Source organism: Barbus barbus, assembly GCF_936440315.1.
Source record: "Barbus barbus genome assembly, chromosome: 8".
NCBI classification, from domain to species: Eukaryota; Metazoa; Chordata; class Actinopteri; order Cypriniformes; family Cyprinidae; genus Barbus; species Barbus barbus.
The window spans coordinates 26227090-26241660 of NC_136736.1; positions in this window are offsets into that span (position 1 = coordinate 26227090).

A 14571-nucleotide genomic window follows, 5' to 3' on the forward strand; every position below is an offset into this window, starting at 1 on the left:
ACAATTAGCAATCAGAGCTTTAGCATAAAAGGGCAACAGGTGAGCTCTTCTGTTTTGGAGCAATGGATGCCAACATTGGAAACAGAGGCAGAGCCAGAGGAGTGAGAGTAAGAGGAGGAGGACGGGGACGAGGACGAGGAAGGCCAAGGACCGTAATCTCTGATGAGATCCGAGCCACTTTGGTTGATCATGTGGTCAACCATGGTCTAACAATGAGGGAGGCTGGGCAAAGAGTACAGCCAAATTTGAGCAGGTACACTGTAGCATCCATCATCCGGACTTTCCGAAATCAGAATAGGTAAGAAATCTACTCTCACTAGAAAATTGCAGTACTGCATATCAATACAGTACTCAATGAGTACAGTAGTACAGTATTGCCTGTGGACTGTTCTGTAGGACTGTAAAAATACTGTTAAGTATGTTTCAAGTATTTAGGAAATGTATACCTACTTTGTATTTACAGTACTTTACTATTTGTTTGGCAGAACTGAAAGATTACCAACACAAGGAGGTCGGGAACGCGTTCTGTCTCCTGAACAGGAAACTGAAATCATGAACATGGTCCTAGAAAACAACGCCATAACATTACGGCAAATACAAAGAAAAATAATAGAAAACAATGACATGTTTCAAAATATTGATAGGGTAAGCTTATCAACACTGGACCGTGTCTTGCGCAGAAATCATCTCCGGATGAAGCAGGTCTACAGGGTGCCATTTGAATTCAGAAAGAGTCAAAGAATTGCGATATAACTATGTGCAAGTGAGTCCCACAATTGATGCATACTCTCAACACTGTATACAGTAAATTTTTATGATGTTTTGTATGTAGTGTATGTGCAACTTTGTGTTGGTTGGGAATGGGATGTACACTGTGTACATTGTTTTTACCGTGTATTTGTGTGTTCTGAGTATAAAAACAATATTCTCAAATATTTTACAACACACTTATGTATGTACTGTCTGTAGTAAGTGTAACACTGAACCAAAAAAAGGCCTAAGTCATTATGATGAATGGAGAAGAAGTGGTTTCCATTCATCATAGTGTTTTCCATTGAGCACATCAGTGTTCAGCTGGTTCTTATAAATGTATATTCATACGATGGTTTGTGTGTGTCATTTGAAAACAAAATACCATTTTGAGAAGAAATAACATTGTTTTGAATGTAAAGTTTCATTTTGCAGGAGAATTGAGGGGTTTTGCCCATTGTGTGTGTTTTTTTTGGATTTGTGTGTAGAGTTCTGAGAATATGAGGCATGCTTTCAGAAAATGTGTGTAAACAATCGAGAAAAACTGTAATAGATCATGTCTCATGACTCATATCTTGACCAGAAGTGACACTTTAATTGATGGACGGAAGTTTTTAGCAGCTGTTTGGACACTCAATCTGATGGCACCCATTCACTGCAAAGAATCCATTGGTGAGCAAAGAATATAATGTTAATGCTAAATCTGTTCCGACGAAGAAACAAACTCATCTACATCTTGGATGGCCTGCGGGTGAGTACATTTTCAGCTAATTTTTGTTTTGGGGTGAACTATCCCTTTAATTACTGCTCATCCAATAGCCATTCTTATCCAAGCTGCCTAAAACACATCATTCATGTGATAAAACATCTGCTCAGTGAGAGAACAACTCCTATCGCAGCCCTTTAAATAGTTTCTCATGTCTCAACACCTCGGGTCTGATTGTCACTTTTCCTCAAAGAACAAATTAAACTTGAGTTAAAACTTGCGTTCAATTTGATGCCTGGAAGATACAGTATGTTCACTCAGAGTGCTGTTTTGAATTGTGAACTGTGAAATGACACATTCCAAAAAAAAATAATAATTTCATAGCAATATATAAAAGCTTTATTTTAGCTTTCAAAGAAATTTTAGTTTAAAAATACTTTTGGATCACTGTAGTTATGATTCATGAATTATAGCGGAACTCTTTGTTGTATTATACAAGCATTAGCTCATATGTCCTGCAGCAATGAAAGGGTTCCTAATTATAGATTAATGTATTATTAAGATATAGCTGCTTTCTTATTAAGTGCTGCTGTGGTGCAGTCATTCGCAACATGGTCACTAATAAGTATTTAAAAGAGGTTTATTTCTAGTTATATATATTATTAGTTGTGAATGGGACATTTTTCTAAATTTACAAAAAAAATTATAAATTAAATGAGGAAGTTCAAAGGTTTATTTGGGGCTCAATTTAAAATGAAGGATTTTCCCTTGCATCGCTGTTAAATTATTTAAGCAACAAACAGAGTAATTCATTCTACAGAAGCATATCCACATGAACATTTATTTTATAGGTCATCAGACGGAGTGAAAATGCTACTCAAGTTAAAACGCTGCTTCTATTTTGACAGCAGCCTTTTCAACCCCTCTAGCACGGTATATATAAGATCAATGTCCTCTTCAGTCCTCCTCTTTCAGGCTTTTGAGTGTCTGTTTCACTATATCTCTATCCAAAACTGAATCAGAGTTCCTCAGATAAGGTCAGTTTAACTTTTGTGTGTTTGAGATGGATGTACACTGTATATTTATTAACAGCTGTTAAGCATGAACGCAAGTGTGTTTATATCAAATACAGAGGTGTAAAATACTTGAGATTACTTAAGTATTATTTTGGGGGATTTGTACTTTATTCAAGTACATTTTCAACTGGTTATTTGTAATTTTACTTGATTTCTGGAGAACAAAAACAGTATTTTTACTCCTTACACTTTTATTTCATCTTAAAAATTGCATTAAATTTTTATTTGATCTTATACACAACAAAATATGGTAAACAGAAGTTCAAATGTGCGTGCTTGACGTGAGAACCAATGATCATTGTTTTCATGCATCAAGCACACACATTTCTAATTCAGTTATGACTTTCATCAGGTAAATGTGTGGCTTCAAAATTTCACTATCAAATCTGAGGAAGCATATTGAGGTAGCAAAGTTGCGTTTAAAATATTGGTATTTGTATTTTTTGTATTTATCCTTTCACTTAAGAAGACACTGATTCATTAACAGGGGTTGTATAAGTTACTGTCTGTCATATTCGTTTTTGGACGTCCCATACACTTGCGTTAAACAAAGAGAGGTGATTTTTTCTAAAACTCTTAGTTTGAGTTCATCTGATAAATGAAAGTAATATATATATTGGATGGCATGAGGGTGGAAAGGATGGAGTTTCCTTTTAATCCCTTTCCCTGTATTTGTGTGTGTGTGTGTTCCACTGTGCTGCAGTTTAAATGTTGTTGTTGCACTAGATGTATGTGTTTGACCTGTGTATTTTGTTTCGTTTTCTCCCTTTAACAAAATGTCTGTATATCTGTTAGAAAAAAAAAGTGTACAATTTAGTACAATTTAAAATAGTACTTTTTTACTTTTACTCAAGTATGTTTTTGGCCAGATACTTAACATTTAATTTTCACTAAGTATCTGTACTTTCACTTGAGTTAAATTGAGTACTTTTTACCCCTCTTTTCAGATATGAAAATGAGACACCTTACACAAGAATGTATGGCTGTGTTCAGGTGATTATCTAACAAAACACAGTCCTGTAATATTTTCCCATCAGACCTAAAACACACAGTGACAGTAGAGGAGAAAAGTGTCGCCAAGGCTGACAGCATTTATTTGCCTGTTACTTCATCTCACTTTTTTTATATTATGCATGTATTTCTTTATGCAACACTGTCATAAAACGCTAACATCAACATGTGCAGAAAGTGCAAAGTGTGCAGGATGTGAAAAGCTGGTAAGTTGGTCAAAAATAGCACCAACACCCACACACACTTACTGATGGCCATCAATGACTTAATATTGTTTTGATCTCAATAATAGTCATGAAAATACTTATAAGAGCCCACAAAATACTTATTTTTAAGCTGGACTTGAATACAGTAAATCATGGAAGGGGCTTTTAACCTGCGTTTAACCCAGTGTCATTGATGTTCTGTCGTTCTAAACCCTGTTTTTTTATCCCCGGGTAAAGGAATGTTTTACACTTGTCATTTAGCACCACTTCTAACCCAGGGTTATAAGTTAGCACTGCTTTTGTTACAGCTAGATAGAAAAACAGATACAGCTAAATGCTTAGAGATAGACTAAGTTGTTGTTTCAGCGTTTGGGACAAAAATTTCAAACAGTAACGGAAAGCACATAAATTTGAGTAAAGAAGAGACTGATTTATTCTTAATTTAAAGTTCACTGAAAAGTCCATTCAGGAAAACCCATCATTTCTGTGAAAAGCCCTAAAATGTATTTTTATTGGTTTGAAGACAAACAAAAATAAAACATACATAAAATGAATGAATAAACAAAATACATATATTATTTAATATTTACTATTATTATTTCATGTTTAATATTATTGATTTAATTAGTTGTTGTTGTTTTTTTAGCATTAGCATTTACAATAATGTCATTCCATACTACTTCACAGTTAAAAATTAAGGGCAAGAATGACATGATGCAATTAGCATGCGTGCCTCGCACCCACCCATCATGCACACCACACACACACACACACACACACACACACACACACAGTATGACATCGACAGCAGCTGGCACAACCAAGGAGGAAGTCATCTGTTCCTCCACTGACCGACATTGACATTGTCTATGTTTGACTACTCTGTTGTTAAGCTGGAAGAATGTCTGATATCTACTCACGTGGAAACAGAAATTAATGCCACAAGGGAAAAGCAACTTCATGCCAAATACAAATTAAGGTCAAGCTATTTTATTGCTGTTGTTTTTAGGTTTGCGTGTGTATTTGTTGTTTTGAACTCAAGAAGATTTAAATTTCCCTCAGGGTCCATAGGCCACATATCACACGTTTACAAAGATTTTTAAAACAGGCTTACCTTTTCAGCAGGAGTTGCTTGGGGCGCTTTTTTCACAAGTTCTGTATTGTGACCCTTTGCAGGCATCCCAGCTTCCAGTCTCAAAGATATAGTCTCAAGTGGTTTTGAGGTATAGCACAATGAAAAATGGACTCCCGGCTGTCGTATAGCCATACCTTTTAGATAAGGGGTGCTGGTAGAGGATTTCAGAGAGGTTTTCCAAACACATCCTTTTACTTATGGGTAACACTTTAGAATACTGTTCCATCATTAATGAATAACTACACACGAACACACGAGTAACGCAATATTAGCACTCTAGTAACTACTAGTAACTAACAAGAAGCTCTGATTAATGAATTAGTAAGTAATAGTGCTTAGTCGAATGTGGTAGTTCACTATTAGATAATCAGTAACTATTTGTCATGATCGGCTGAAGGGAAGAGGAAACAAGATGCAAGTGAACTGACAGGGTTTATTGATGAAATGAAGGACTGTGAATGAGACACCGACAGGACTGTGGTACTGGAGTGACACAGGAACTGGATGGGCTACACGGTGGAGTGGTGGTGAAGACAGACCCAACGACGACAGGGGAACTCCAGACACGAGACGAGGACACGACGACACCAACACGAACTCCGATCCACGAACACCAGACGGGACACCAGATGACGAGATGACGACGAGAAGACTGGAACACTGTACGTGGGTAGACATCAAGAACAATCTGGCAGAGGAGAGGAATGAGAGAGAGGTATTTATGGTAGAGGAAATGGGCTACAGCTGGCTCAGTGATGAGACACAGCTGAAGGGAGTGAGTGGATGACGGCTCGGCCACGCCCCTGCACGTACAACACGCACGCACATGACAAACCACGGGACGAGGTGAGACCGTGGGTAAGTGAACCGTGACAGTACCCCTCCCCTAAGAACGCCTCCTGGCGTTCCCAGGTGCTCCTACCTGTCGATTATAGTCATCGATCAGAGAGTGATCCAGTATGTCTCTCGCAGGTACCCAACTTCTCTCCTCCGGACCGTAACCCTCCCAGTCCACCAAGTACTGGAATCCGCGTCCCCTCCGCCTAGAGTCCAGTATGCGGTTTACCGAATATGTGGGTTCCCCGTCTACGAGTCGCGGCGGGGGGGGAACCGGAGCAGGCGGGTTAAAAGGGGAATGAAAAACGGGTTTAACTTTGGACACATGAAAGACGGGATGAATCCTCCTGTACACTGGAGGAAGGTTGAGGCGGACTGCCACCGGACTAATGATCTTGGTGACAGTGAACGGGCCAATGAATTTGGGCGCGAGCTTATTAGAGACGGAGCGGAGAGGAATGTTCTTAGTAGAAAGCCACACTTTTTGACCAACGACGTAAACGGGAGGCTTCGACCGGTGGCGATCGGCCTTGGCCTTGGTGCGCGCCCCCACTTGGAGTAGAGTCTCACGGGCTCTGGTCCAAGTGCGGTGACACCTCTGGACAAAGGCGTGAGCCGAGGGGACCGCGACTACGGATTCCAGACTAGGAAAAATAGGTGGCTGGTACCCTAAACTACATTCAAACGGAGACAGGCCCGTGGATGACACTGGTAATGCATTGTGGGCGTACTCCACCATAGAAAGCTGCTGGCTCCAAGAGGAAGGATTCTTGGAGACCAGACATCGCAACACTCTCTCCAAATCTTGGTTGGCTCTCTCGGTCTGGCCATTGCTCTGGGGATGAAACCCGGAGGACAGACTGACAGTCGCTCCCAGTAATCTACAGAACTCTTGCCAAAACTTAGACACAAACTGGGGACCCCTGTCGGAGACCACGTCTACCGGGAGGCCATGTAAGCGAAAGACGTGGTCTACGACAGTTACCGCTGTCTCCTTGGCTGAAGGTAATTTGGGCAAGGGAATGAAATGTGCTGCCTTCGAGAATCGGTCCACCACGGTCAAAACAACCGTGTTGCCCTGAGAGGGCGGGAGGGCGGTGACAAAATCTAGCGCGATGTGGGACCAGGGTCTCGAAGGCACAGGCAGCGGTTGGAGTAACCCATCTGGGGGCCGATTGGAAGTCTTACCAGTGGCACAAACCGAGCAAGCCAAAACAAAACTGTGAATGTCGCGAGCCATGCGCGGCCACCAGAATCGTTGCTTGACCAAAAACCCGGTGCGATTGACTCCTGGATGGCAAGCCATGTTGGAACAATGGCCCCACTGGATAACGTCAGACCTTAATTCCTCCGGCACAAATAATCGATTCGGTGGGCAACCGGGCGGAGGCATTACCCCTTCTAGAGCCGTCTTGACCCTCGATTCGACCTCCCATGTCAGAGCGGAGACGAAAAGCGTCTCGGGTAAAATGCACTCGGGAGTTGACGGGCGTTCGGAATTGTCAAAAATACGAGATAAAGAATCGGGTTTGATGTTCTTGGAACCCGGGCGGTACGAGAGAGAAAAATCAAAACGACCGAAAAAAAGTGCCCACCGCGCCTGCCTGGAATTCAATCTTTTAGCAGTTCTGATATATTCTAGGTTCTTATGATCGGTCCAGACGATGAAAGGTACCCCTGACCCTTCCAACCAGTGACGCCATTCCTCCAACGCTAGCTTGACGGCCAACAACTCTCTGTTACCAATGTCATAATTGCGTTCGGCTGCCGATAAACGATGGGATAAAAACGCGCAGGGATGCATCCTGCCGTCCGTGGAAGAGCGCTGGGAAAGAACTGCACCTACCCCCACCTCTGACGCATCGACCTCCACCACAAACTGACGTGAGGAATCAGGGGCTATGAGGATGGGAGCCGAAACAAAGCGGCTCTTGAGTTTAGTAAACGCAAGCTCGGCTGCGTTAGACCACCTGAACGTGGTTCTGGGGGAGGTCAAGGCAGTCAGAGGCGCGGCTAGTTGGCTGAAATTGCGAATAAAGCGCCGGTAGAAGTTGGCGAAACCCAGAAACCTCTGTAGGGCCTTACGGGAATCTGGGCTTGGCCAATCCACCACAGCCTTGACTTTGTCAGGATCCATGCGCACCGCCCCGGACGACACGATATATCCCAAAAATGGAACAGACTGTGCATGAAACGCGCATTTCTCCGCCTTGACAAAAAGCCCATTCTCTAGCAACCTCTGAAGCACTCGTCGGACGTGCTGCACATGCTCCTGGAGAGATGAAGAAAAAATCAATATGTCATCCAGGTAAACATATATGAATTGATCGACCATATCTCGCAGCACATCATTGACGAGTGCCTGGAAGACCGCTGGGGAGTTGGACAGCCCGAAGGGCATGACCAAATATTCAAAGTGCCCCCTAGGGGTGTTAAAAGCAGTCTTCCATTCATCCCCCTCCCTGATGCGGACCAAATGATAAGCGTTACGTAAATCCAATTTCGTGAAGATAGCCGCTCCCTGCAACCTCTCGAAGGCTGAAGACATCAATGGCAAAGGATAAGTATTCTTTACCGTGATGTTGTTCAACCCTCGGTAGTCAATGCAAGGACGCAGGGATCCGTCCTTCTTCCCCACAAAAAAGAACCCCGCCCCCGCTGGAGAAGAGGAAGGGCGGATGAACCCAGAAGCTAGAGAATCAGAAATATATTTCTCCATAGCCTCCCTTTCTGGAACAGAAAGCGAATATAATTTGCCCTTAGGCGGAGACGTACCTGGCAGTAAATCTATAGCACAGTCGTAAGGACGATGCGGAGGAAGAGAAGCTGCTCGAGACTTACTGAATACCTCCCTCAGGTCCTGGTACTCCGCGGGCACGTTTGACAGATCCACTGCCTCCTCCTGAAACATAGAAACAGAGACAGACGGACAAGCAGACACAAGACAGGACTTATGACACTGATTGCTCCAAGCGGTGATAGTTCTGTGATGCCAGTCAATTTTAGGGTTATGGGAAATGAGCCAGGGGTGGCCGAGCACGACGGGTGCTAGGGGTGAGTCCATGATAAGGAAGGGGATGGTTTCAGAATGATTGCCTGACGTGATGAGTGTGATGGGTTCAGTGATAAGGCCAATGGTGGGAAGCTCTTGGCCGTTGAGGGCGTGAACAGAAATCTTGTGAGTGAGGGGTTTGGTGGGAATGTTGAGTCTCTTGGCTAATGATGAGTCCAAAAAATTACCCTCGGCTCCCGAGTCCAGCAGGGCTTGACTGTAGTGAGAGTTAGTAGCCCATCTCAGTCTCACCGGAAGGAGGGTAGAAGATGTTGATGAGGTCTTTTTGGCGGAGATCCCGCCCGACAGTAGCCTCATGCTTACCGTCGGGCTTGGTCTTTTACCGGACATCTATCTCGAAGATGTCCCGCCCCTCCGCAGTATAGGCAAAGACCAAGGGATCTCCGTCTGTCCTTCTCCTCCCGGGAGAGCCGAGCCCGCCCCACCTGCATGGGTTCGAGATCGTAGTCGGGACTGGCCGCGTCCCCGTCGTTGGTGCGGCGACTCTCAAACCCACCAGGGACTCGACTGGCCAGGACGCGAGCCTCCGCTCTAGAGAGCCGTGCGTCCACCCGGATGGCTAGTTCGATGAGTTTGTCGAGTGTGGTGGGGAGGTCCAGGACGTAGATCTCCCTGTGGACGCGGTCAGCCAACCCATGCAGGAACATGTCCCACTGCGCCTCCTCGTTCCAGCGACATTCCGCCGCCAGGGTGCGGAACTCGATAGAATAGTCAGCGACTGACCTCGCACCCTGACGGAGATCAGCGAGCATTCTGGCCGCCTCCCTTCCGGCGGCGGCGCGGTCGAATACCCGCCTCATTTCCTCTGAAAGCGCTTGGAACGAGGTACAGCATGGGTCTTGATTTTCCCACACCGCCGTTCCCCAAAGTGCCGCTCTCCCAGTGAGCAGGGTGAGAACAAACGCCACCTTACTTTGCTCCCCGCTGAAGGTCCGGGGCTGGAGGGCGAAGTGCATCGAACACCTTGTTAGGAACGCCCTGCAGTAGTTGGGTTCCCCGCCGTACGCTTCCGGGATAGGTAGGCGTGGCTCCAACTGGGAGAGGGGTTCCGATGGCGTGGGAGGAGTAGGCGGCGTGGGTGGCGCAGTGGTAGCTCGTAACTGTTGAAACTGTTGGGTGAGCTCGGATACCTGTGTCACAAGAGCCTGAATAGCACGACCCGTGTTACTCAGGCTCGCTTCCTGATTGTTCATCCTGTCGATGCTCTGGGCGATGAAGTCTTCCAGGGCTGAGGATGAACCACTCGCTGCTTCCATAGCATGGCCAGATTGTTCTGTCATGATCGGCTGAAGGGAAGAGGAAACAAGATGCAAGTGAACTGACAGGGTTTATTGATGAAATGAAGGACTGTGAATGAGACACCGACAGGACTGTGGTACTGGAGTGACACAGGAACTGGATGGGCTACACGGTGGAGTGGTGGTGAAGACAGACCCAACGACGACAGGGGAACTCCAGACACGAGACGAGGACACGACGACACCAACACGAACTCCGATCCACGAACACCAGACGGGACACCAGATGACGAGATGACGACGAGAAGACTGGAACACTGTACGTGGGTAGACATCAAGAACAATCTGGCAGAGGAGAGGAATGAGAGAGAGGTATTTATGGTAGAGGAAATGGGCTACAGCTGGCTCAGTGATGAGACACAGCTGAAGGGAGTGAGTGGATGACGGCTCGGCCACGCCCCTGCACGTACAACACGCACGCACATGACAAACCACGGGACGAGGTGAGACCGTGGGTAAGTGAACCGTGACACTATTATTTTTTCATACCTCCCTAAGAACTACTGTATTCAGGTTCATAATTAATGTGAATAATACATAATGTATAATTAATTCTAAAGTAAGGGTCATGGTAACCCACTAGTAATGACTCAATTATTACCAAATTCATCAGAAGGAATTACTAATTTTTTGTATCAGTATTCTAAAGTGAAGATTGTGATAACTCCCTAGTAATTATACTGACATCATTGTAAACTTTTGAGGTTTTTGTAAGATTTTGGTTGGTAATTCATTTAGCTAGATTTGGTAACACTTAAATCATTACTATTTAATTACCGTGATCTTCACTTTAGAATACTGATCAAAATAATTAGTAATTTCTTCAGAAGGATATGTAGTAACACTTGAGCCATTACTATCCAAAACCTTACATATATTCAAAAGCTTACAATGACGTCAGTCAATATTAGGGAGTCATGATGATTTTCACTTTAGAATACTGATCCAAATAATTAGTAGTTCCTTTAGAAGTATTTGGTAATTCTTGAGTCATTACTAGTGGGTTACCATGATCTTCATTTTAGAATTAATTATACATTATGCACAATTCACATTAATTAAGAACCTGTATACAGTAGTTCTTAGTAGTTCTCAAGGATATATATATATATATATATATATATATATATATATATATATATATATATATATATATATAAAAGAGTAGTTATTGATTAGATAATAGTGAACTTTATTTATTTCTTAAGAAGAGTTCCGTGAATCCGGCCCGTAATGTCTAAAATATAAGTGATGTGTAAAATAAACTCACTGAGAAACTGAGAAATGCTGGCAATTAGTTGATTATTTTTTTCTTAAGTTTGATTTTACTTCAGTTAACATTCATTTTATTTTTAAGTAACATTTTTAAATATAATTGTAGTTTATTTTTAATGAATAATAACCCAGATTTTATGCAGAAAACCCATTGCAGCAGGTATTGTGGTGATGAGATACTCACCAGGTAAAAGACTGAATGGACTTCTCTAAATGTCTCATTATCACCCACGTCTTACTTGCCCTTTTAATTCAACAACAAACACTTTAATAACCTTCTAATAGCTCTATAATCCAGTTTTCTCTGTCAGACTAGTGTTTCTGCATTGTATGGATTAGATGTTATGTTGGACTGAACGGTGAAACACTTTTTGTAGAAACTCCATGAGCACCACCTACTGGTCATTTCAATGACGTTTCTAATAAGGCCTGAAACACAAACACACCCAATTACTCACTCCATAAACAACAAAAATACATAAATATGTTCCTCCCTCACATGTTCTTGTGTCCCTTATCTTTAATAAATATCTTAGGACTTTAATGATTTGCTGACCACAATTAGGGAGACTGAACCAAATTAATCCCATTAATTGATATGACTTATTTATTTGCCATATAACTTTTATATAGAAATGTGCTTTAAAAATATTAATCATATAAATGTGTAATATAACAAGCATTTAGACTGTTGGACATGTTTTAGACATTTTCAAAGATTTTTCAAAAGCAAACCCACACTGCCCCCTCTGGCCTCTAGTAAAACTAAACCCAGTGACTGATCTGACCACCAAAATCATTTGCATTCAGACAGAACGTGGACAAGTAACAATATACATCGTCATACTTCAAAACAACAATGTGCATTATATGCGATGATAAAGCAAATGTCCAGGTCGAAAAAGCATATTCCTTACACATTTCTTATCTTGAGCATCATTTGAACAACATTTGAGTTGTCACATGGTGTACATTGCCAAAGTTATACGGAAAGGTCCAAAGCTGTCTTGCAAAAAACTGAAACCTGCTCTTTCTGAGAGATGCAGTAAATATGATACTTCCTTATCATGCAGAGTCTTAAGAAAGGCTTTTGCAAACACTGCATGCATACAAACCAAATTTACCACAAACTCATAAGCATTTAGACACATCAACCTCTGTCCTACTTATTTCTCTCATAAGCACACAAGCACTAAACTGAATGTAAAATTTGTGTTTAAGATTCATATCTTTTTAACTGAGAATACTACAAGACCCTTTCTTGAGAAAAACAGAGTGTAATTGAGTACAACCCCTTTGAAAAGAAACTCTGATGCTTTGAATATTTGAGTCAAATTTGCTTTGATTTCAATTTGATTTTAACTGTTCAACAAAATCAAATGTTCAGTTAGTAAATGGGTAGATCTAACATGCACCAGTCTGAAGGAAAGTAATAAAAAGAAAAAAAAACAAAGAATGTATATTACTTCTGAGGAGTCAATCAGGCTGGAGGAGTAACTAATGTGGGCATCTGACTTTTTTCTTTATAGTATTAAGATATAGTTTTAAGACAAACTTAACTTGCTGGTCACAAGCTGTTAACCAAACACTCACCTACTCAGCTTTGAGTGTGTTTTGGGGAAACTGGGCTAATTGTAAAATTGTGTCGGATAAATGCTGCAGTTATTCAGTTTAAGAGAAATATACGCACCTTAAACTAAACACCACTTCACACAGGAAACCTTCTTGCACATCCTGTTATTCAGATCATTACTGTGTCCACAAAGACCGTACAAACACACTTTTATTAGAGGTGAAAAAAAAAAGTTTTACTGCACTGAGTACCAGAGTAACAACTTTAAAAGTTAGATTTGTTTTAGCTCATAAAAAAAAGTGAAAAAGTGAAAAAAGAACCCAAGTATGGAATTACATATATTTTACTTAAAAAATCCTCATCCTTGTGATGTTACATGACAATGAAACCAGCAACTTTTCTTATATTTGTAAAGGTTCAGAATCAACCTCAGTTCTGTTTTAGGTCTCTTCAGTTTATGTTCTGACCTGAGCGTAAGTACTGAAGTCAGAACTCTGCACTCGCTTTGTCTTGCGTTGTTTCTGTCTCTTGGTTATCACGTCCAAAGATGCATAACACACCTCTTCATCCACGCACTGAAATGAAAATAAATTAATGTTTTGGTTTTTAGAAAAGAAAAAAAAAAGAGCCCATGTCTGTAATGAACGTGTATGACCATATTGTTCATACCTCAGCTGTATTTCTAGCTTTTAACTTGTCTTTCTGATCTGTCACAGCATCTACAATGGATTGTTAAATTAGATCATCACTTACATACATAAATGCTTTAAAGTGCATGCAATCCTGGTTATGCGTTACATTTCAGTTTCTAACATTACTTTTAAATTTTGTGTGCAGGCCTTTCTCATCCAAAGTATGGTAATTGACAAAGCTGTTGATCTGTATATTTAAAAAAGGGGGGCAAAACAAAAGATTGTGAAGTTGTGAATGATTACCTGTAGTTTTCTTGCAACAGAAGCAGAACACACAGATGGAGGAGAGGAGAACACACAACGGACACACACTGAACAGCAGCGTCCAGCAGAGCAGACAGTCAGGAGGTGCAGAGGGTTCAGAACAGGAAGTCACTTGCTCAGAATAAAACAGAAAAGTATCAATGAATATTAATAAAAATAGAAATCACTTCACTGAGGTAAAGTTTTACAGAATTACACAAGCAATGATGTAATAATGATTAACAGAAGTGTTTTCTTACCTTCCAGAGAGAGACGAGTTTTTCGGTTTCCATTATGGTACACTTCTGATGAGTAGATGCCTTTTTCATTTTCATTTACCTTTTTCTCTAGTTTTGCACAGTAGTACAGTCCCAGATCAGAGACAGTGATGTTAGTGATATGTAGATCATGAGAATTATTATAAGGATTGTGGATCAAGCTGAATCGCGGAAATGCCTCCAGGCCCCAGATAACCCCATGCCTATAATTTATTATGAGAGAGGGTTGGTTTTCATGAGAGCAGTTTCTTATCCATACAATGAGGGAACCAAGAGTTACAGAGCGATCACAGTAGAGAGTGATGTTGTCTCCTGGACTGACTTTCATCTCCACTTCTTCTCCAGAGATGCTTTTCTGACAGAACAGTAAGACATCTGTAAAAATCACAAAATAACTTCATGAAGTACTTCAAATTGT